Source organism: Cryptomeria japonica, chromosome 4 (genome assembly GCF_030272615.1).
Source record: "Cryptomeria japonica chromosome 4, Sugi_1.0, whole genome shotgun sequence".
NCBI classification, from domain to species: domain Eukaryota; kingdom Viridiplantae; phylum Streptophyta; class Pinopsida; order Cupressales; family Cupressaceae; genus Cryptomeria; species Cryptomeria japonica.
Window position 1 is genome coordinate 352,512,264 of NC_081408.1, and position 24,141 is coordinate 352,536,404.

Genomic DNA, 24,141 nt, shown 5'->3' on the forward strand with positions numbered 1-24,141 from the left:
GGTTATAATTTGGAGAAATTAAATAAATTAGATTTATTCAATTTGGGATAACTATTTAATTAAATTTGAATTTAATTAAAAGTGGATAGGGGGGATTTAATTGAATAAAATGATTTATTCATTAAATGGATATAGTGAATTTTATTTAAATAAATTGAGTAATTTATTTAATAAAATAGAAGAATGTGGATAATTTAATTAAATTGGATTTAATCAAATAGGGAAATGAACATAAAATATTCATTTAGGAATATGGTCATTTTTATGCGTCTACATTTTGCCCCTCTTTGAAGTGACGTGTGTGCACATGTTAATTCAAAGAAAATGATGTGTTTTTGTGTTTTTATGATCAAATGCAATTTTTGTGTCGCTCTTTTGATTTGCCAATCGTGCCCCAGATTTGATGTGATGCCCCAGATTCGAGATTTGATGGTGATGCCCCCTCGGGAGATGAATCAATATTTTTTGTTTGGAAAATTTCTGATTTTAAATTGATGACGTTCGTATGATGTGTAGGATTTCATGCGTGTAGTTAGTGTGTAAATTGATTCATCTCCCGATAAATTACAAATGTTTTGGCATAGGGGAGACCGCGATCATATTACAGGCCCAGTTTGCTAACCTTAATTTCATTTTCCTCCTATAAAAGGGGAAAAGGGCTTGATTTAGATTCATTTGTGCTTGTTGACTTTGAAGAAAAGAGAATTTGCTCTGGAGAGAAAATGCCTATTCCCTACCACAGACACCGTTTCGAGCGCGTTTGGAGGTACCGGAGACCAGTCGCACGTGGACCACCAGTAAGTCAACGTTTTTGACCCCTTTTTGATTTTTTATTTTGTCGTTTTTATGTGCTTTTTGAATTTTCAAGTTCGGACAAATCGTTTTAGCGCGTCTAGGAGGTAGATTAGCGCATACGAAGTACACAGTAGCGCATAGAAGTCATTTTAGGGGTCGCATCCGAAATAATTTTGCTAGCGCATAGGTCACCTGGGTTAGCGCGTCCACGTAGAATAGCGCAGGTAATGCATTGAGTAGCGCGTTGGAGGAACAGGGTAGCGCGTAGGACGAACCTAGCGCATAGGAGTCGCAGAAGTTCGCATGAAACAGGGAGTTTAGCGCGTAGGGTAAATCTAGCGCATAGGATGAAAAGAGGAGCGCTTAGGGAGAATAGATTAGCGCGTAGAAATATTCTAGCGCATAGGTTAGTTTGGGTAGCGCGTGGGAGGAAAATAGTAGCGTGTAGACAGAGTCTAGCGCATAGAATAAATTAGATAGCGCATAAGTTGAAAAGGGTAGCGCATAGATGGAATCCAACGCGTAAGGCAGATAGGTTAGCGCGTAGGACAAGCAGCCTAGCGCATGAGTCTGTTTTAGCGCATTTAAGGTCTGTTTTAGCGCATCCATGAAAAATTTGTGTTTTGGCCGATTTTGAAAAGTTGTGTTTTTGCGTGCCTGTCGTGTTTTTGATACACGTATCCAATATGAGCATTTGTATAACTTGTTTTGATGTGAATGTTTCCAAGTTATGTATAGATATCAAGCTATTTGTGGTGATCAGAACATGATTTATTTGTGTTATCTGTTTTAAGTTCAAATGTGTATGAAAGCCTGAGTTGTTTTACAAGCCGATATGGGTTGGAAACTTTAGTTGTTTTACAAGTTGATATGGGTGGGAAACTTGAGTTGTTTTACAAGTTTGTGATTGTGGTACTTGAGTTGTTTTACAAGTTTTGATATGGTTTTTGAGAACTTGAGTTGTTTTACAAGTTGATATGAAATGATAGGTTTTTGAACTTGAAATAGATGAGCAAATTTGTTTCATGTTTTTGATGTAAGTTTTATTTTGATATCTTTTTGTTGATGTGGAATCTGATATTGGATATGTTTTGTTTGTGGACAGGAGCGATTGGGCATTGTGCAGTCGAGGGAGAGATTCCCGAGACAATGGACATTGATACCACGTCTGTCACAGGAAGACTTGGACATTATTGAGCGATGCGGATTGACCTCACTTCTGGATATGCCGCGGTTCACTGTGAACCAGGGACTATTGACAGCTTTGGCGGAGAGGTGGCACAACGATACGAACACCTTCCATTTTTCTATGGGAGAGATGACCGTGACGCCAGAGGACTGCTATCGCATTCTGCGCATTCCTGTGGTAGGAGCCATATTGCCCTATGAGCAGACGGAGGAGGGCGGCACAGAGGCACTGCGCCGGATTTTTCATGATGAGAGTGTCTGCGGTTATGAGATCCCGTGGCAGGGGTTCCTGGATCTGGATTATGCACCGCTGCCATCTGTATTGGCAGGATTTATTGGAGGATTCCTTTGTCCTGATCGCAGGTCAAAGGGATTTTCAGTGGGATGGGGGCTGGTTCTGGAGCAGATGGTCACATAGGGCCGGAGATTTGCATGGGGGTCAGCGATGTTGGCCCACCTCTACAGGAGCCTGCATGAGGTGGTATACCTTGGATATGGGAGTTTATCAGCAGGGGTGACCCTTTTACAGGTATGGTGCTGGGAGCACATTCCAGCAGCGAGGCCACTGGCAGACAGGGATAGGCCCGTAGGGGCGGCTTATGCTTATGGTTATAGAGGCTTAGTTGTCCAGCGTAAGCTGGGCAAACTAGAGCACTGGAGGAGGGTGTTTGACGATATAGATATGGTCACCTGGAGACCGTATACAGACTGTGAGGTGTGGGCAGAGGATGGGATGGAGATGCCTTTCATTTTTATGACGAGGTATCTGATCGGGAGGACTCCATTCGTTATAGAGCGGTTTTTGGTTACCCGAGTTTTGAGGCAGTTCGGGAGACAGCAGGGGATTCCACAGGGGGAGTGCTTATACGCACGGCGACAGCAGGATGTGGCCGATTGGGGGCCGACCATTGACAGTGTTGTGGCCATTGAGGATTTTACCGGGTTGGCTGGACAGGTCTGGGATTATGCCCCAGAGATACAGGATGCCGGGATGACAGAGGAGTTCGCTCGTTTGTTTACTGCTCGGGCCATGGCTAGGATCTCAGATCCAGGGGAGATGAGACCAGTATTCGATTCAGAGGGAGAGGAGGGAGATGGGGGAGATGATGGGGATGATGGAGGAGATGGAGGAGATAGAGGGAGGAGGAGAGGTAGAGGTGTGCAGAGGGCAGTACGACAGGGCAGGATTGAGAGGGGGAGAGGAGGATTGGCCATTGGGGCCGGGAGAGAGGGTAGAGTGACGGAGGTGCTGGCTGCAGTGGGAGGAGAGAAGGAGGTGGGGAGACCAGTACAGAGGAGGAGGATAGATATACTCCCACCTCCTGTACCCAGGACAGGCTGAGTGGGAGGGGTTCCTCCAGCACAGGGACCACTGTGGGTACGAGTGTCGGGTCATGTAGAGGATGCACAGATCCAGACCCTACAGATTACTGTGCAGCAGCTGTAGGCACAGATTTTGACATATCAGCGGCAGATATCTCAGTTGACCACTGAGAGAGATACCGAGATGGAGTGACGGGGTCGAGCAGAGGAGGCCCTAGCGACTGTACAGAGAGCAGCGGCGGGTGGTCCCTTGAGAGACACCCTGAGAGAGCTGACCTGGAGGGTACAGGAGGTCGAGTATTATCGGCGGCATTATGAGGATGCAGTACCCAGAGAGCGATGTGTAGCGAGTTTTGCACAGTTGAGATCGAGTCGATCTCGAACTGCCGGGACACGATCGGAGAGCCGAGGAGTGACAGGGCTAGCGAGACAGGACCCTCCTGCAGATCCGGGGGCGAGTGTATCTGGAGCTAGGCAGGATCCTCCTGGAGATCCAGGGGTAGGTGCATCCGGAGCGAGACCATCTCCATCAGGGGATAGTCACACTTGAGAGACATGGTCTCCATTGTATTTTTGGATTTTTGCATTCTTTGTACTGGACACATGGCTGAGACATATTTTGTAGATTTTGATCATTTTTTGAGAGATATATATATATACGGAGCACCATTTTTTATCGATGTGATGTGTTTATGGATGCATTTTATGTGTGCTACTTCCTTTCATATGATGATGTAATGCTTACATATATGATGTAATGTGTTATGTAGGATGTATGTTTTTATATGTTATGAGATGTATCTTGAAAATGAGATGGTAGTTTAATATGCTATGAGATGTAATATGAAATGATGTAATAATGATGTAATAATGATATGGGATAATAGCGTAAAATGATGTGCGACTAATTTGTAAAATGCAACTAATTGTAAAATGAAATGCAATTAATTGTAAAATGAAATGCAATTAATTGTTTTTGAAGCATCTCTCATTCTGTATTTGCCATCCGATAGAACCATTTATTTGCTTTCTTTGTAAATATCATCATTGAGCATTGATTTGTTTAGGATATGTTGAAAATTTATACAAGCATAATGGTATAATTGAACCATAATGACCTGAGTAAAATTTACATGATTTTTGATTTTGCAAGATAGCACAAGTGTCAAGGTATAATTAAACTAGGACGACCTGAGTGCGTATTGCGTAAACAGACAAGATTAGATCATTTATATGCGTGGAATGGAATCAGGCCTTCAGTGACATGGATCATGTCTCGAGGCAAATATTCACACAATACAAGTGATCGTCTCCCAGACAGAAGACTAAGAAAATGTTGGAAGTTCCTCATGATCTCCGGCTGTGAAGCTTTTGATGAGATAAGGAAAAGATTCCAATTTATTTAAAAAGTTCAAAATGCAAAATGATCAAGACTTTAATGTGATAATGCAACATTTAATACTTCAGAAAATCATCCATCCTTAAGTTTCTGGTGTATTGTTCGTGTTTTGGTTGTTGTGATGAAGCGTAGTTGTGTTTGTCATATGTCTGAGTTTTGCAATAGTTGGTATGTCTTGAATGTTTGCAAGTTTTTGAACAGTGTAATGTCCCTAGATGAGTGTTCGCCCGGATATGATTATGTACAGCGATTTCCAAGCCATGGTGAAATACGATAAGAGAATAGATACATATGGATAACTCAGGATAGTGACTATGCTAAGTATGTCCTGGATGGATAGATGCTAAGTGTCGGGCAATGGCCGATAGTGTTTTGATGAATAAACTGACATGGATATAGATAGAGGAGCCGGCCTTTCACAAGGGCGCCTGTTTACCAGGTTTTTCACCATTTGTTTTTATTGTACTTTGTATTTTGACTTTTTCTGGATTTTTTTTATTTTATTTTATTTTATTTTTTTGCATTTTCCGTGCACTAGGCTACCTTAAGTATAGTATTTCTTTAGATGAATGCTGTTAGTTGGATCATCAAGCATATCTCCTTCAGAATTTGTTAGCTGATAGGCACCTGATCCATAGACTGAAATAATGACATAGGGACCCAACCAGTTAGGTTCAAATTTCCCTTTCTTTTCTCTATCTTGCTGGTTTCTTGGATTTTCTTTTAAGACTAGATCACCAACCTTGAAGTTACGAGGAATGACCTTATGATTGTAGCTCCTGCACATGCGTTGCTGATATGCTTTGAGATGAGTATAAGCATGTTGGTGTCTTTCATCTAATAGTTCCAATTCTTGCAGTCGGTTGACTCGATACTCTTCATCTGGAATCAAACCTTTCAAAGAGACTCTAAGAGATGGAATTTCTACCTCCAAAGGTAAAATAGCCTCTGATCCATATACTAAGGAATATGGTGTTGCCCTTGTAGGTGTGCGGATGCTAGTCCTGTAGGCCCAAAGAGCTGGATTGAGTTGTGCATGCCAATCTTTGCCTGCATCATTCACCGTTTTCTTGAGGATTTTTAGGATCGTTTTGTTAGATGCTTCTGCCTAACCATTTCCTTGTGGATAGTATGGTGTAGAAAACCGATGCTGAATTTTGAATTTTTCACATAGTTCCTGCACATCTTGGTTTTTGAAAGGTCGTCCATTATCTGTGACAATTGAACTTGGAATACCATATCTGCAGATGAGATAATTCAGGATAAAAGAGGCAATTTGTTTCCCAGTCACTGTGGTCATGGGAACTGCTTCAATCCATTTGGTAAAGTATTCTGTGGCGGTTATAATGAACTTGTGTCCATTTGAAGATGAAGGATGTATTTTGCCTACCAGATCCAATCCCCACTGACAAAAGGGCCAGGATGTGGTAAATGGTTGTAGTTCCTATGCTGGTGCATGTATCAGATTGCCATGGATTTGGTATTTAGGACATTTCTTGGCGAAATGATATGAGTCTTTCTCCATTGTAGGCCAGTAGTATCCCATTCGTAGATGCTTTTTAGCAAGAGTAGTGCCACTCGAATGTGTGCCACAAATACCTTCGTGAAGCTTGTGTAAAGCTGAATCATAATCATTACGATCAAGACAACGAAGAAGAGTACCATCTAGACCTCGACGATATAAGGTATCAGCGGTAAGGGTGTAACGGGCAGCTTGTCAGATAAAGTTACGTTTTTGGTTACGGGATTGGTCAATGGGTAAGATATTATGCTTGAGGTAGTCATATATTGGTCCATAGAGCGGAGAATCTGAACCGGTTAAGGCATATATAACATGGGATTCAGAGTGGTCATAGGCGAGGGAGAACAGTTGCTCTACCAGGAACTCATAACGACTCTGTTGTTCTAGAATTTGTAGTAATGAAGCGATCGTAGCCATTGCATTGGCTGCTTTGTTATTTAACCTTGGTATTTGTGTAAAGGTGATGTGCACAAAATACTGCTTGAAGTCATCCACCATCCGTTTGTAGGGTAGTAACTTATCATCCTTTGTCTGATAGTTGTTGTTGATCTGATTGATGACTAATTGTGAGTCTCCGTAGACCTTTAATTCTGTGATTTTCCATTCGACAGCCATTTTGATGCCTATGACCAATGCTTCATATTCAGCCATATTATTTGTACATGGAAACATAAGTCTGTATGATCTCGGCATAGTGTGTCCTTCAGGGGTGATGAATAGAATGCCGGCCCCTGAACCATGTTGTGTATAGGATCCATCAAAGTATAGGGTACATTGTTTGGAGGAGAGAGCAAAAACGTCCCTGTCTGGAAATTCAATGTCCATGGTTTGTTTTCCTGGTAAGGGTGCTTCAGCCAGCTGATCTGCAATTGCTTGTCCTTTGATGGCTCGTCTTTCTGTGTAGTGGATGTCGAATTCACTGAGAATCATAACCCATTTAGCCAATCGGCCTGTGAGAGCTGCCTTGCTCAGTAGATACTTGAGAGGATCAATTTTGGCTACTAGCTTGATAGTGTGTGCTAGCATATAATGTCAGAACTTTTGAGATGCAAAAACAACTGTTAGGCAAGCCTTTTCAATGAATGTATAATTGAGCTCATAGCCATTCAATGTTCTACTAATGTAATATATGACGCGTTACTTTCTTTGTTGATCTTCTTGTGCCAATAGTGCCCCCAGTGAAACATCTGTCGTTGAGATATACAATATGAGAGGCTTTCCTGCAATTGGTGGTACTAGAACTGGTGGATTCATCAGGTACTGTTTAATTTGGTAAAAGGATTCTGCACATTTGGTCTCCCATTTGAATGGCACATTTTTGTGTAGCAAGTGGTTAAATGGCAGACTTTTATCTGCTAGTTGAGCGATGAATCGCCTGATTGATTGAAGTCGCCCTTGGAGAGATCGAAGTTGACTGATATTCTTTGGTGGTGGCATATCCATGATGGCTTGTACCTTTGCTGGATCAACTTCAATACCTTTAGCTGAGACAATGTAACCTAGTAACTTGCCTGATGTAACCCCGAAGACACACTTCTTAGGGTTGAGTCGGACCTTGAATTTCTGCAACCGATCAAAGATCTTTGTTAGGATGCCAAGATGTTCAGCTCTGGTGAAAGATTTTGCTAGTAAATCATCCACATAGTCTTCCATAAATGTGTGCATCATATCATGGAATATTGTTGTCATTGCTCTTTGATAAGTGGCTCCGGCATTCTTTAAGCCAAAAGGCATTACATTCCAACAGTATGTTCCCCAAGGACAGGTGAATGCTGTTTTGTCTTGATCTTCAGGAGCTATTTTGATTTGATTATAGCCTGAGAAACCGTCCATTAATGAGAGCATTGCATGGCCTGCTGTGAGATCTACAATTATATCAATACTTGGTAGAGGAAAGTCATCCTTTGGGCAAGCTTTATTGACATCTCTGAAGTCAGTGCATATTCTGATACTACCATCTGGTTTTGAGACTGGAACAATGTTAGAAATCCATTCTACATAGTCAATAGGTCGGATGAATCCGACATCTAATAATTTCTTTAATTCTATTTTGACCATGAGTGCTATCTATGGATTCATCTTTCGTAGTTTCTGCTTGACTGGCTTGACTCCTGCAGAGATGGATAAGTGATGCATGATTAGGTGTGGATCTACTCCGAGCATATCAGCATATGACCAAGCAAAGTTGATTTGCTGTTCTTTAAAGAAGATGATGAATGCCAATCTTTCTTCTTCTATTAGAGATTCTGCAAGATGTATATTTCTGGCTGCTTCTGTAGTACCAATGTTGATTGATTGAGTGGGCTCAATCAATATGGGTGATCGCTCATGAAAGTGCTCAGGAAGAGTGTCAAGTCTCCCATCGTTAGGTGCCTTAAAAAGGTTTTCACCCTCTGATACGTCCTTTATTTTTACTTTTTTGGGATCCATTGCTGCCATTGACTGGTTTTCAGCATTAGATTCATTATTTGATTCATTTCTGCGACTGAGAGACTCGGCACTCCCTGAAGAATATACGTTGTTATGCGGTTCACTGGTAGAGCCTATTTCGGGATTTATGGTACATAGGTAGTGGATAATAGAGTTATCATCTGGAAAAATTGGGATATCGTGAGTCTCCGGTTCAGTCCAGTCAATGAGATCAGGGAAGACAAGTGGTAAGGAATCATTGGGCGGGTCAAGTTCAGCTACTATAAGTGTTAGAATAGAGTTATCATCGGGATGGGTCTTGTTTTTAAAGAAATTTAGGGTTTTATCGAGGTCTTCGATGGTATCATCTTCTACATAGACTTGTTCGTAATATTTCTGTTCGCTTTCCTGAACATCATAGATATGTTGTGGTCCAAATTTGAGAGGTCTATCTTCTGCGTTATGTTCTTCTTGAGAAATGGATATGAAATCAGTATCATCTGGGATATTTGTAGTAGTATCTGAACAGGTACCCCATTCATATTCATTTGAATCTGTCTCATAGGCATCATCCCAAATTCTATCTATGTTGTAGACAGGTATGTTGTATGGCGAAAATAAATCCTTGATGATAGATACTATTTTGACATTCTGTGTTGATTCTGTATCTAATCCATCTTCTACATTCTGGATTTGTTCATAGATTGTGCTTCCTCAGGGAGGAATGATGGGTGCTTGTGATGATAGGATTGGTTCTTGAGCCACTGGTGTGTGAATATGAGCCACTGCTGCAGATATGGCCTTCTTATGATTCAAAAGCTTTCCCTGATGTATCTTCTGATCTTGACGTTCTCTTGCCTTACGGATTGTTTCTGCTGATTCAAAGAGAGCTTCCTGCCATGATTCTTCTTTGTATTTCTTCTTTTCTTTCCATTGAGGTTTTGCATTTGTATGAGGCGGCCTTTTTAATAGGAAAGTGAATTTAGAACCTAATCCTGCTTTATTTCTACTAGGTTGTGAAGGAAGATCTATAGGTTCCGTAACTCCTTCTTGGCGTTTTCCAATAGGTCCTTTGCTGTCATATCCCATTTGTTGCATGATCAAGTAGCCTTTTCCATATAGGTGTGTCGGAAGAACAATGTCTAGAGCAGCCGCTCTATTAGCTTCTTCTTCATCTCTATATAGCCAGTTAAGAACATCCTTAACTTCTAATTCATGTGCTAGAGTCCCCAATTGAATGAAGGTACCATCAAATTTAGTTATGGGCTGAGTTGCCAGATGTGTTGATATAGTAGGTAAACCATGGGATCTAGGTGATGTTTGCAATCTGGTTAAACACAAAGGCTCCATAGAGTATTCGCCCATGCCTTGGTCTTTGATTTGCATTTTCTGTTTGAAATCTCCCCATAAGGAGTTGGATTTTGCTATTGGTGGATCAGGTGTTGAAGACCGCTGCTTTTCTCTGTTATAAGGAACCAAACTGTCTTGGGCTGCCCCCATTGCATTGCAATGTTGAAATGGATTGTGATCAGCTGATATGGAGATTTCCTGTCCATTATGAGGAAACTTGACACACTGGTGGTATGTAGAAGGTACTGCTTGCATTTCATGTATCTAGGGTCGGCCTAATAAGATATTGTAGGTGAGATCAATATCTAAAACTTGACATAGAGTATCTTTTTGCACTGGTCCTACCTGAATAGGCAATATCACTGTTCCTTTAGAGGACCTTTCCTCATCATCATATGCCTTTATGGTAATCTTTTTACAAGGATCAATAGATTCTTCTGAAAAACCTAGTGCACGGATAAGCTTTAAAGTACATATATTAAGTCCGGCTCCTCCATCTATTAAGACTCTTTTGACACGGTGTTTGCAAACAATGACTTCAATATGTAGAGGAGTATTATGCGGATGACTCAATGAAGTATTATCATGCTCTGAGAAGGTGAGGTTATGAGACTCTGTCATGTGGGCCACCATAGCTTGAAATCTATTTGTGTCCAGATTTTGAGGTACATTTGTTTCTAAGAGTGCTTGCTCCAATATGTCTTTGTGTTTTGGAGATAGTTTCAACAATTCCAGGATAGATATCTGAGCCGGAGTCTTGCGGAGTTGATTAACTAAGTCGTATTGGATCTTTGGTGTGGTAGTTGAAGGTGTAGTATGTCCCTTCAAGACATATTTCTGAGTCCGGGTTGTTACATTGACAGATTCATGATCACGTTTATCTCGAACGGTTATAACATTGACTTGATGGTCTTCGGCTGATATGTGATTGATTGTGTTGTTGTAGATGTGATTAATACGAGCTCCGCGGGTATCATTTGAAGTGGATGCTCCATCTTTGTTATAATTTGGAAGAGGATCTTTGAAGGCTTCGTGATCATTATTTGTTTTGAGACCATCCACTGTTAAGTCACCTCGATCAATCATGTCTTGGATTATGTGTTTCAATCTCATGCATTCGTTTGTTCTATGACCTTTGTTTCGATGAAAATCACAATAGTGTGAATCATTCCACCAAGGTGGTTTGATTGGGGGTTCATAATTGTTGATTGGAGGTAAAGAAAGAACCTTGTTTGCTAACAGCTCTCTGAATGCGGACTCTAATGATTGGCCCAATGGTGTGAAGATACGCTTATGGAAATTGTTGGTGTTGTTGCGTGAATTGTTGTTAGGCCTTGGATTCAGGTTTTTGTTTTGATTATCGTTGGCATTGTTGGTATTGAGTTGTCCTTGAGCATTGTTTGGTGCATATGTATTAGTACTGGGAGTAGTATTTTTAGGATTTTTTGTATTTTGAGTATTTCCTGATAAGGCAAGCACTGGCTGTTTAGATTTAGGATCATATGATTCATTGTTGCCTTCGTTTTTGTTTCGAGTCCAAAATCGAGTTTTGTCTAGATTGGTATTGTTTTGGTTATTGTAGTTTGATGAGTTTGTTCCTTCTTTGTAGAACTTGAGTGTTCCCTTTTTGACACAAGCTTCCTCTACTTGGATGCCATTTTCGATTAATTTGTCAAAAGATGGTATGCATTGAAGTTTGAGTCTGTAACTCATTTCACCATTCAAGTTATCAATGAAGATGTCCATTTTCTCTTTTTCAGGAATATCTCGAGGATACCTTGATACCATGCGTCGCCAACGTTGAAGGAATAACATGAAGGTTTCATTGTTCTTTTGTTTGGTGTTGCAGATATCTAACATGGTTATGGCATGTTGGATGTTGTAAGAATAATGGGTGATGAACTTGTTAACCAATTCGTCAAATGATCTAACAGGTGGTGTAATCTTGGATAACCATTCCATTGTTTGTCCTCCTAGGCTTCTTGGGAATAACCGCATCAGATAAGTGTCATTATGAGCAAATTCAAGACTCATAGTGCAAAATTCTCGAACATGATCTTGAGGATCACCTTTCCCATCATATTTAACAAATTTGGGAATGTCTGAGTTTGGAGGAAAAGGTATCATGTTTAAGCTTCTGTCAAATGGATAAGGACAGATTTCATTTATAGAGTACCGCACTGTTGTCCCTTGTTGCATATCGTGTATTTGTCTTTGCAACATTTGCATCTGTTGAGTAAGAGCAACCAAGGGCACATTATCTTGCCGAGGGAAGAGTTCTTCCCTCGTATTTGTTCTCAACTGAAAAGGTGCAGTAAATGGTATGCGTTGTTCTGGGGTTTCAAATACAGGTACTCGCATTTCTGGTATATGTTGTTCTGGAATATGTTGTTCAGGTATGCGAGTCTCTTCTTCCCTTTGTTGTTCTTGATATGTGTATTGTTGAGATCCTATTTGAAAGACGTTTGCGTCAAAATCTTCAGGAAGTTTGACACCTTTGCTTGTAAGCATAAGTAGATATTTTTCTTTGTCATTTTCCATGAGTTTTTCGATGAGTTTTTGGAATGAAGGATTTTCTTGGCATTCCTGAAGAATTGCGTCAGTAATTTCAGGATCTTCTGATGATGGAACTTCAAAAGGATTTGATAATCTGTGATTCATACTTGATTCCGCGGGTGTTTCACTTTGTTTATTTCATTGAGAGCGAGTGACAGGCATTTCAATAGAAACTTTCAGTGATGAAAGGAACAAAGTCCTCGTTGATGTTGTGCTCTGGCGTTGGTGGTTCTGGTCTAGATGTGTTATATGTGATGCACTCGTCAGGTAGGAATGCTGGATTGATCTTTCCTCCGCGGTTTATCTTTTGATTAAAAGCAGACTTTTGACAATATGCTCTTGTTTTCAGGGGTTCTTTGTCAAATTCGCTGGATTTGTTTTGAATATAACGTTTGACGTGATGAAGAAATACCCGATGGGATTTGAAGAGTTGATGATTGATGTATAAAAATTTATTTCTCTTAATGAATTTGGAAAAGCTCGGTTGCTGTTTCTTCAACGTGATGTTGCGATAGAGGTTCTTTCTTCTCAGAATGACGGGATTAGTCATGCATGAGTGATCAATGATTTCCTTTGATTTGTTTTGGATTTAGTTGAGTCTTGTTTTGAAAATTTCAAATCTTACTTTATCAGGATGAAGGTTTAGCTGCCCCTTCATGATAAAGCGAGTCAAATGATATGGATAAAAGTTTCCCGCTCTGGAAACTGGATTTGACAATTTGGAAAATTTCTAGACAAGTGTTTTTGAGATAAGATCCGTAAGATGTTTAAAGGATTGAATTGACACTAATGATGAAAAGTTTCCGGATTATGATAGGAAAGACGTCCTCTAATGCTCGATTCATTTTCAGATTTGGACAACCTTGTTTAACACAAATTTGACTTGAGAAATAGTTTTATGGCTTGTTTTTGTCACGCGGGTTTGATAAAAGATGTGTTTTGATGAAAAACTGTGTTTTAAAATATTTTAAAATTTTCAAAATTTTTGGTTTTTCAACTCTCTGTTTTTCTCCTTTTTCTCACGTGCTAAAACAGGTGTTCAATGCGCTAGTAAATTTTCTCAATGCGCTAAAACTATTTACCCACGCGCTACTCTGCCCCTGGTTACGCGCTAAAATATTGATTCTGAAAAATTTTGTTTTGTTGACTGTGAAATATGTACGCGCTAGACTGTATTTTCCACACGCTAACTGGTTTGGCTAATGCGCTGAAATAGGAACTAGACGCGCTAAGTTGTTTGTTCCATGCGCTAAAAAAATCTATTTTGAAATTTGTTGTGAAGTTTTTCTGGAGAATCACGCGCTACACTGTGACTTTCACGTGCTATATGTTTCTGTTAATGCGCTAAAAGATTCCTGACACGTGCTAGAATATGTTTTGTACGCGCTAAAAGATTGGTTTTTGTTTTGCTTGTCAGTTGAAACGCTACTGTTTTTGTGTTACGCACTATTTTGTTTTGCAGATGTGCTAAAATAACTGTTTGACACGCTAATATGTTGTTCTTACGCGCTAAACTGCCTTGATTTTTCCTTTTGGTGTCTTTGTGATGTTTTTGACTTTTGTTGAGAGAATTTTTAAGTAGGATGGATGATTTTCTGCAATACAAAATGTAAGCACGGCACACAAAGTACAATCATTTCACCTAATCTAACATAAAGTGTATGTTCTACCGAGGATGTGTTCAAATCTCCAATGTTTTAACAGGTTGGATACAAGATAAACACTTCAGAAAGACTCTTTATTCAAGGGTCATAAGCAACATCATAGCTCACTAGTCTCGATACTCCGTCAGCTCAAACAGCCGTGTCACCCCCTAGAGGGCGCCCGTTTTTTTGCCTTTTGCCAGAAGTTAACTCAAAGTGAATTGCTTCACAGTTGAGTAGTTATCTTGGGAGATATATGGTGAGTAATCTTGTGGGCGGATTCTTCCCCACCCTTGCACTATGATGTTACAAATGTTTGGATACTGACTCAGCTCAAAGTTTCTAATGCTAAGGTTCTTAATCAGGCTTCCCGTTCGGCCGTCAGTGATAAACTCCCTCAGGAGGCTTCCCAACCTTTAGAACAAAGGCTTTACGTATCTCAAAGATACTGGGGGAAGGCTAATCACTACGCGCAACCGTTGAAAAGGACTTTCGTCACTTTCCACATTTGATTATAGTGGGTTGGAATTCTTGGCGTCAAAGTCGTTCCCCACTTAGGTCGTTCCCTTCACACCGGCCATAAATGGCTTTAAGAGATGAGTGCAACTCCTCGGGAAGGCAGGCCTGCTAAAGGATTTATTGCTTGAAATACTAAAAGCATAAGAGTGGTGTGGCTTTTTGGTCACCCAGTTAAGGGGAGAGCATATACCTTCCACTTTCGATACACGGTAAATAAGTTTGTTCGTTTTAACTTTTAAGACAATAATTTGCTAACTTCTAATTGGAGATGTTGCTCCAACAAGCATGGTGTTCTTTTTAACCCTTTATAGCAATAATTATCTAATCTATGGAAAATAGATCGTCAACAAAGCAAATTTCGATTTTCGAGGTCAACAAAAGAAAAAAAATGTTTTGCTTGTAAAAACAAATCTCCTCGCTTTTCCTGTAAGAAACTTGTTAAAAATCCTGCATATAGAAAGAAATTTGTTAGTTTGTTTCAGGGGACTTCCACAAGTCTAAATTTTTTTTTATTCGGTTACAAAATCTTTTTGTTTGTTTTATTTGTGATGCGCTACAGAACAAACTGTACGCGCTACAATACTTTGCGGATGCGCTACTGTTCTGTTTCCGTGCGCTATTCTGTTTACTGCATGCGCTACTCCATGGTTCAGACGCGCTAATTTATGGTTTGGTGTTCCCGCGGTCTGTTATTCAGGAAATTTTGAATTTCAATGCGCTAACTGTCTATTAAAATGCGCTGGAAGATGGAGTCTAAGCACTAATATTTTGGGCTGATGCGCTAATCTGTCAGGTGGACGCGCTGATCTATGTTTTGGTTTTTTCCGCGGTCTGTTGTCGGGAAATTTTGAATTTCAATGCGCTAACTGTCTGTTGACACGCGCTAGAATATGGAGGTGAAGCGCTAAAGCTTTGGGTCCATGCGCTAATCTGTCAGGTAGACGCGCTGATCTGTGTTTCGCCGGTGTCGACACCTACAGGAAAGTTTGTCAATAGTGTTATGCGCTAAGGAACAGTTTGAACGCGCTAAGACAGGAAGCCCACGCGCTAAACAGTAGGCTAGAAGCGCTAAACTGTTAGGCGGATGCGCTAAAATGTTTCTTAGACGCGCCAATTCTAGTTTCCCGCGTACCTGCAAAAGTCTTCAAATTCAAAAAATGATAGTTTATTGGGGTGCGAGCCCCATGGTGGGCGCCAGAAATGTATGTGGGAAAAATGGATTAATAAAACTAAATATGTGAAAATATGTAAAATACCAATCCACACACACACAGGACTTCTTGATGCAAGCTATGGAGTAACGATGTGTTACTCAGCTTCCCAAGGAGGGTCCCATGGTTCTCTATCTCACAATGTCCCTCAAACCAATGTTTTGCTCTCAGATTACTGAGCAAAATGGCTTAGGGATGGCAAATATGAGAACGAGAGAGATTTTAGCTGATCTTAGTATGAGATGTGTTATAAGCTATATGTGATACTAAAATGCAATAAACTAAATGATAAGATGACAGGGTTAGTATGAATACTATCCTAGCATACTATATTTAATCTATGATTGAACTAAAATGATAAATAAATTACTCTAGCATGCATATTCATGATTAATTCTGATCTAAAGAGAGGCTAAATGATGAGCATAAAATGATATGAAAGCTTGAAAGAATTTGAGCATAAGTGTGATGCTTCAAATTTGAAAGATGATTGTTAAAAATGGAGGAATGAGAGCTCTATTTATAGCATAAACAGGGCAATGGATGGTCAGGATTGAAAGATTTAATCAAGGGCCAGGTTTGAAAGTTGGGGATCCATGTGCACAATTGGCACCAATGACATGGTGACAAGTGTCAACATAGGATTGGGTTGAGAGAAGAGGTTGGAGGTATTAAAGGCCTGAGGAGACCTCATGGTTATCTAAAGGCTAAGGGTCAAGTCTAAGTTAGGTTTACCCAATGAATTAGGATCTAATCCAAGGATAAACATTTGTGCAAATGATTAAGAGATAATCATGGTCAAAGCATTAATGGTCTGATGAGACCCTTGGGTTGGATAGAGGTTGAGTCAAAACAAATGTTTTAACCATGTGGGAGGGTTTGAAATAACCATTAATGGTTATTGGAGACTTTGGGGATTAAGTGGTTGAAGGTTGGAAGCCTTCAATGGTTTTCAAAGACTTTGGGGTTTTTGGTGGTTGAAGGTTGAAAACCTTCAATGGTTATCCAAGACTTTGGGCCATTTTGAGAAGTGACCTCCCTTTGCTTAGGGATGTGACAAAGTTTAGAGGAGGGTTAGGTTAATTAGAATCGATTAGAAGATTCTAGAAGGGATTAGGAAGGGGTTTGGGATTTTGCAAGTGGATGGGGAGATAATAGGATTTAATTGAATTAAATGATTTTCATTCAATTTGGTTATAATTTGGAGAAATTAAATAAATTAGATTTATTCAATTTGGGATAACTATTTAATTAAATTTGAATTTAATTAAAAGTGGATAGGGGGGATTTAATTGAATAAAATGATTTATTCATTAAATGGATATAGTGAATTTTATTTAAATAAATTGAGTAATTTATTTAATAAAATAGAAGAATGTGGATAATTTAATTAAATTGGATTTAATCAAATAGGGAAATGAACATAAAATATTCATTTAGGAATATGGTCATTTTTATGCGTCTACAACAGGTTCATTACTCAATATGTTACTTCTAATCTAAGCAAAGCATATATTGTTTAAGTATTTAAATAACATATCCATGAGTATCATAATATATATATCAATACATCAAGATCATCTCCTATCCCTATGACTAGTAGCTGGAGGATGGTGGCTAGATCCCCCCTCCTAATCTGGTCATGGGGGTGGCCCCATGGGGGTGTATCATGATATGAACCGCTAGTGACTCTACAAGGAGCTCCTACAATCCCTCTCCATCATAATCCTACGGTATGTGGATGCCTCTATTTGTGATGCTACTAGGTCACACTCTTTCTGTCGTAATCTCTCTCGTAGGAGCTCCATCTCCGTCTGAATAGGGGAGAAAGGTTCTCATGTCATCCTACATTCCTTTGTGATCTATGTGATATCTATGAGGAACTAGGAATGTGCATAGTCACGATGAGGTTTGTCACTACATTTTGAATAAGAGAACGCCACTCCTAGACGATAGCTACAAGAAAGAGAAAAAAATTATCAATAACATTCTATATCATCAAATATAAACAAGTAAGATACATAAGTTAATCAATAACATGACACCTTACTAGGATCTCCCTCATACCAGTAGGGATAGTGAAAATAGACCGTTGGGACCCACTAGGCTCTTCGTGCTCGTAGTGTCTTTGTACAGTGGGTATGGACCGATGGGGAATAGGATCAGGATCCCTGATAGGGTCCTTCTCCACCTATAATGGGAGACTCAGTGGATCTAGGGCTATGGTATCCTCCCTAGAGTGATGAGGAACTACATATGACTCATCCTCCTTCTCAATATCTTCCTCCTCCTCCTCATCCTCCTCCTCCTCTCCATCCTCCTCATCATCTCCATTTTTATCTCCCTCTCTAGTGTCAGGATCGTCTCCATCTCCGCCTACCTCCTACTCTCCTGTGTCATCAGCTTGATCATCTGAGACCTCCTCAAATGTATCAGATCCCTCTCTATCACCTTACTATCTCCATGGTATGAGGTTCCCACCAGGGAAGTCTACTGGAAAGATGGCTCCAGGGTATGTCCTACCCCACCATGTCATGTACCACCGGTGTGTCCTTGAATCATCTTTGTAGTCTATCGCAATGTCCTGATCCGATCCGTCTGAATCCATGATGTTGATCTCATCGTTGGTAGGCCTAGGAATGACTCATCCTCAACATCATGTGTGAGTGTCAGATGTACACATGTACATTAGTGCAAACACACTACTCAAACCTGAACTGTCACTAGACTCGGTTGAAGTAGAAGGGAACGACTATGTGGTTGTACCGCCCCTCTAGTAGATGGTTCATCTGCATGCTGAACATCTTCCTGTGTATCCCTGCCCACATGTACATCCTGAGGTAGGGTCTCCATATGACTCCACCCATTGTCAATCTATCTAACTATTAGGAATTACATACAGAAAGTATCAATTATATGCAGATAACTATAAAACACAGGAATGAGAAAACATAGAAAATAATCACAGTGAAGAGACAATATTTAACGTGGTTCACCCAATCTTAGGCTACATCCACCAAACAAAGAGTCCAATCTTATTATCCAATAAATAAAAATAGATTAAAACCAACAATCTTCTTGCAACTCAATACCGCTGCACAATGCTACAAATTCTCTATAGAAAACCCTAACTCTTAGCCTTTTTATCATGACTTATGTTGGTTACAAAATTAGGGTTACAACATGTTAGCCAATAGAAAAATAACACCCAACACCCCTTGACCCCAAGTTGGGGGCACTACCCCCAAACCCCCATCAAAAAATATAGGGGGAAACCGCACCGATAGAAGTAGGGAAAATTTAACCTCTGAGTCTGATTAGGCTCCACATAACAATACTAAGCTCAACCTCCAATGTAGGAGATCATTGAATCTCCACTCATTGGTAAGAGGATAAGAAAATACCCTAGGCTACTTTGGAACCAAGTCTATAGGGGCTCTATCAGGCCTAGTGTAGGTAATATTCTCAAACATCCACACCTGTAGTAGTGTGCATGTCATCAGGTTGCATCCCTATCCAAACACATACTTCCCAGGGTCCTGATAGAGATGCGTAAGCATGATCTAACACCAAGAGTATACCCTCCTATGTCTCTCCATCTCTTGGATATTGTATAGATTCCTCCATGAATATGTGTGTCACGCCCATTAGGGCACACAACTAATGTAAGGGTCGCAATCATGAGTCACCTCACTAATGGAACTTCACCAGTAGGGTGTAGGATCCAGTTGACCATGATACAACCCCTTGTCTCACTGAGTATCACTCTCCCCATGGCATAAACCTGCTCTCTCCTATAATCCTCCTCTTTCTGATTGGATCGATATATCATGGTCTCCCCTCTAATGGGAAGACACAAAATGCGGTATACATCCTCAAGGGTGACTGCCATCTCCCCCATAGGTAACGAGAACATCGAGGTGTCTACATCCCACATCTCCATCAATTCTATCAGCATCGTAGAATGGAATCTGATGGTTGGCATAGTCATCACATCCCACAAGCCCACTGCATGTAGCAACTCCCTCTCTCCCAATGTTAGCCTTGGGATATTCTCCTGAAAGCTCCGAAAGGTGAGCCCAACAGTATGCTCATGGATGTATGGCAGTGTCTACATAAAGCAAAAAATTCTATCATCAGTAATTGATCATCATAATTATCATCTCACTAATGCAATCATTCTACCTATTCTAGCATTCAATCACTTGACCCTATGTCATCGTTGGTTGCCCTGAACAGGGACCAGGGTGCCCTACTAGGACCAGGGAGCCCAGGTGGGATCAGGGCACCCCCTTGGGACCAAGGCACCCTAGAACCCCTAGGTCCCGAAGAGGGGGGTCAGACCTAGTCTTAGCGATGGCATCATCGTTCCTAACACTTTGAAAGCATGAAAAAGTCAAATGGAGTCAATGAAAGGTCAACTCACCTCATCAAGTGGTCAGTCGATGAGTACGAACTGGTGCAGGATCTCCATTGTGTATGTCGCTCAAGTCAACATCGAGGCATGATGGCTAGTATGTGGGATCCTCTGCAATGAATAGTGCCAAAAAGTCAAAAAGTGACGAATGAAGGTGTCACTTTCATATTTATGCATTATGACCTTTTTTAACTTCATGTTTTTTAGTTAAAACCCTAATTCCTGCACTTTTTCTTCAATCTATCATATCTTGAGCTAGGAAGCTCCGAATATCATACCATCGGTGGCGTTGGAATCATGAGTTCACCCTCTCACTTCACATGAGTTCCATAATGTGCTTGGATGAGTAATCAAGCCTTGTTGTGAACTTGCTTCATCAAAATATTTATCACAATTTGTTGTGGTAAACATGATACCCTGTTTCACCCCACTAATAAGCAAGTCGAAATAGGGGGGTATATAGCTACCACTAAATTTCATCACCTTCCTTAGTAAGCATTAGGTGATTTTGTGATATAACTTGTGGTTTTGTAGGATGTGGTTACTAATTTTGTACTGCAGATACTGTTGGGGGCTTCTTCCGACAACTTATGGCTATATCCTTTTCCAAAAGATGTATACTTTTCTATACTTTATCTTTCATATGCACATAGTGTCATATGACCGCTAAAGTGGGGGCTAAATGTAGTGTCGTAAATTATACACCCTTGCTAGGGTGGTACAATTTCACACTTAGGTTAGCACCCGTCGTAGTGTGTCTTGCATCTTGCATTTCTAATTCCCCCTTAAGAATTTAATTAATTAATTTAATTTAATCTAAGGTCATGTTTCATCACTTTACATATTATAAAGTTGGGCCCTTTACCCTAAGTGTTCCCCTTTTCATCTTATTCCTCCAATGAATCATTTAATCATAAACCCTAATTGTATCTTATTTCGACCATTTAGGTCCGATTTCATATATCAAAACATCTTCAAATCAGCTATAACTTTGGGATGTGCTCTAATATCATCATATCTAACAGGCCCAAAAATTTGGTGAAAAGTTGGTCAGACCATGGCGGGAATGTACATGGTCCTCGGCTTTTTCCCTAAAATTTTGGGAGCACAATCCTATGATATAATAATGCTTAACCCCAAAATATCAGTGGGAAATTCAAATCCTAGGTCGGCCTAAACATGAAATTAAGATCTAGGGTTTCATACTTAAGAGCTCTCTTTCTTTATTTGAAGGGGTCTTCTTCTAAGAATCTAAAGGCATGTTTTTGGAGTATTAGAGCCTTCTTTTTAGTGAAAGATTAGATCTTTGATGTCTTCAACAATATTCAACATTTATCTATCAAACATTCATCAAGTATTATTTTATCAATTGGGGGCATTTGAAAAAGTAGAAGAACAATAGGATATCACCGACTGACGATTGGCTTGTACCTCTCCCTTGGGTTTGGGTATGGTTTGAATGTCATTTTTATGTATTTGCATAAGCTTCATTTTTATTCATATTAATTCTTTAGATCACTTTGCATTATGGATTTAGAGAATCTACTTTGTCAATTATAAGCAATTAGGGTTTATTCTTTAGGGTTGCTCTAGATTGTTTGCTTTCATTTTAGGATCTTGCACACACACAAGGTTCTTGCACACACATTTTAAGTATATTATCGGCTATTTGTGGAGGTGGAAATAACCAACATAGGGGTTTTACTAAGGCAAAACCCTATATAGCCACTCCAAACCCTATTTTTAGCTCCAAGTACAGGTTCAGATCTGAGCGTCGCTGGAAGTTTTAGGACCAAAAGAGCACATAGGGATAGTTCTGGGTTACAAATCTCAACAAAAACCCCAAGGATAGGGGTGTGGCACCTTGGTCCTTCCCAAGATAGTGGCATGGCACCATGGTCCTACCCTCTGTCAGTAGGATCTGGCAGAACAACACCTTGCAAGCTCCAAAATCCATCTTATTAGTTGCAGCTCCAAAAGTGCAGAATCAAGATAGTAGCATGGCACCCTAGTCCCAGACATTTATGCTCAGATTTCAAACATAGGTGAACCTCTTATTTTTCCTTTTGATCTATACTTTTCAATAATATATCAATTGTTCTTTGATCTGCATTCTTAGATTAGGGTTTGCTTGCTTACTTGCATTCTAGGTTAGATTGCATTTGTGCATCATTTCTCTCTCTCATTTACAACAAAGGAATATAAAACCTAAGAGGTAATCTATGGCTCTCTCATTCTCATAAGAAGTAGTCGGAGTGTGTTACCTCCCTAGGCTCTTTCATTTTCCATGAGTGTGTATGAGAGTGGGATTAGGGTTTCCATACTTAGTCTCACTTTTTCCCCTACATACTAACCATGATTATTATGTGACCCAGTCGTGGAATGATTAATTATGCATTAATTTATATTATATATTATATGTATATGTATATGTATATGTATATGTATGCAAAGATGTTTGTATGTTTTGGTCGATGTAGTATAGAGCATCAATTCCACATGGATCCATAGATCTAAGCATGCCAATATCCCCGAAAATGACTATAGGAGATAGCACAATGACCAAATATGTCACTTAGCCCTAGCCATCATAGCTAATTTGAACAATTTCTCCATAATTAATATGATTATACCTCTGGTTACCATTCTGATAATGTTTGATTACCCTTATGCATCATTGTGAATGACCAGTAAAGATTGTATGTGCATAGTCAATTAGTTGCTAATTATTATAATATGTATTTTAATAATATTTTACCTTTATAGTGGTAATTCAATATTTAAATGTGAACCATGCCTTATATGTATTTAATTTAATGAGATTTACAAGATTTTGCCTTTGGGGTCTTTTGGGAGTTTAATTGGTTTTCTAATTTAAATTTAAATTTATTATTTTATATTACCTCTCCAAAAGTTGAGTGTAATTGGTAATTTGAGTTTTATTTTTTAACACTTTTTTATTTACTCCTATATTTTGCTCTCAAACCCTTCACAAAAAATTGTATTTGTTGAGATTGGAGGATTGGATGATGGTAATTTTGTGGGTAGGATCTTAAAAGAATTGGGTGAGGAAACTCTTGATGTTGTCTAAATTTTGTTAGTTCTTTTGGTGTATTTGGCTTCCTTTTTTATTTTTAATATTTGATCAATTTAAAGGTATGTTCTTGATTTCTCTCTTGTTTCTTAATTTGAATTTTTATTCTTGTTGTAACTAGTGTATAAATTGATTTAGAGAAATTCTTTATTTCAAATTTGGTATTTTAATATGTTTTTGATTAAGGAAAATTAGGTTTTAAGGGACCCAAAACCCGCTTACATTACGAAAAGAAAAGCATGAAAAAAGAAAGAGAGAACAGAACAAAGATAGAAAAGTTATAAAAGACCAGCAGAAAACACAACAGCTAGGAAAAAGGACAGCATAGAGCCAGCAAGAGACTGGCAAACAAAGACCAGAATTACATTTCAAATAAAAACTTTTATGGACTCTTCTGCATCCTTGACCAACATCATCATAGCCTTAGCGGCTTCTCTCGGGTCTTTGTTCTCCTGCTTTAGATGAATGTCATTAGTCTTTATCTCCAAATCACATGTCATCTACCTAGTTCTACGCCTGGAAGTTTGGGGAGCAGAGCTGGAGGTTGGCATATCATCAATGATCACCATCTCTTTTTTTTGTTGGTTCCTCTCTAGACAATCCACCAGGGCATTCATATTTTGAGACGAAACCCTCAAGACCTCAAGACTGTGGTTCATGAAATTCTTCAAAGCCTTCTCAGTTTTAGCAACACGATTGATGATGGCTTCATTTT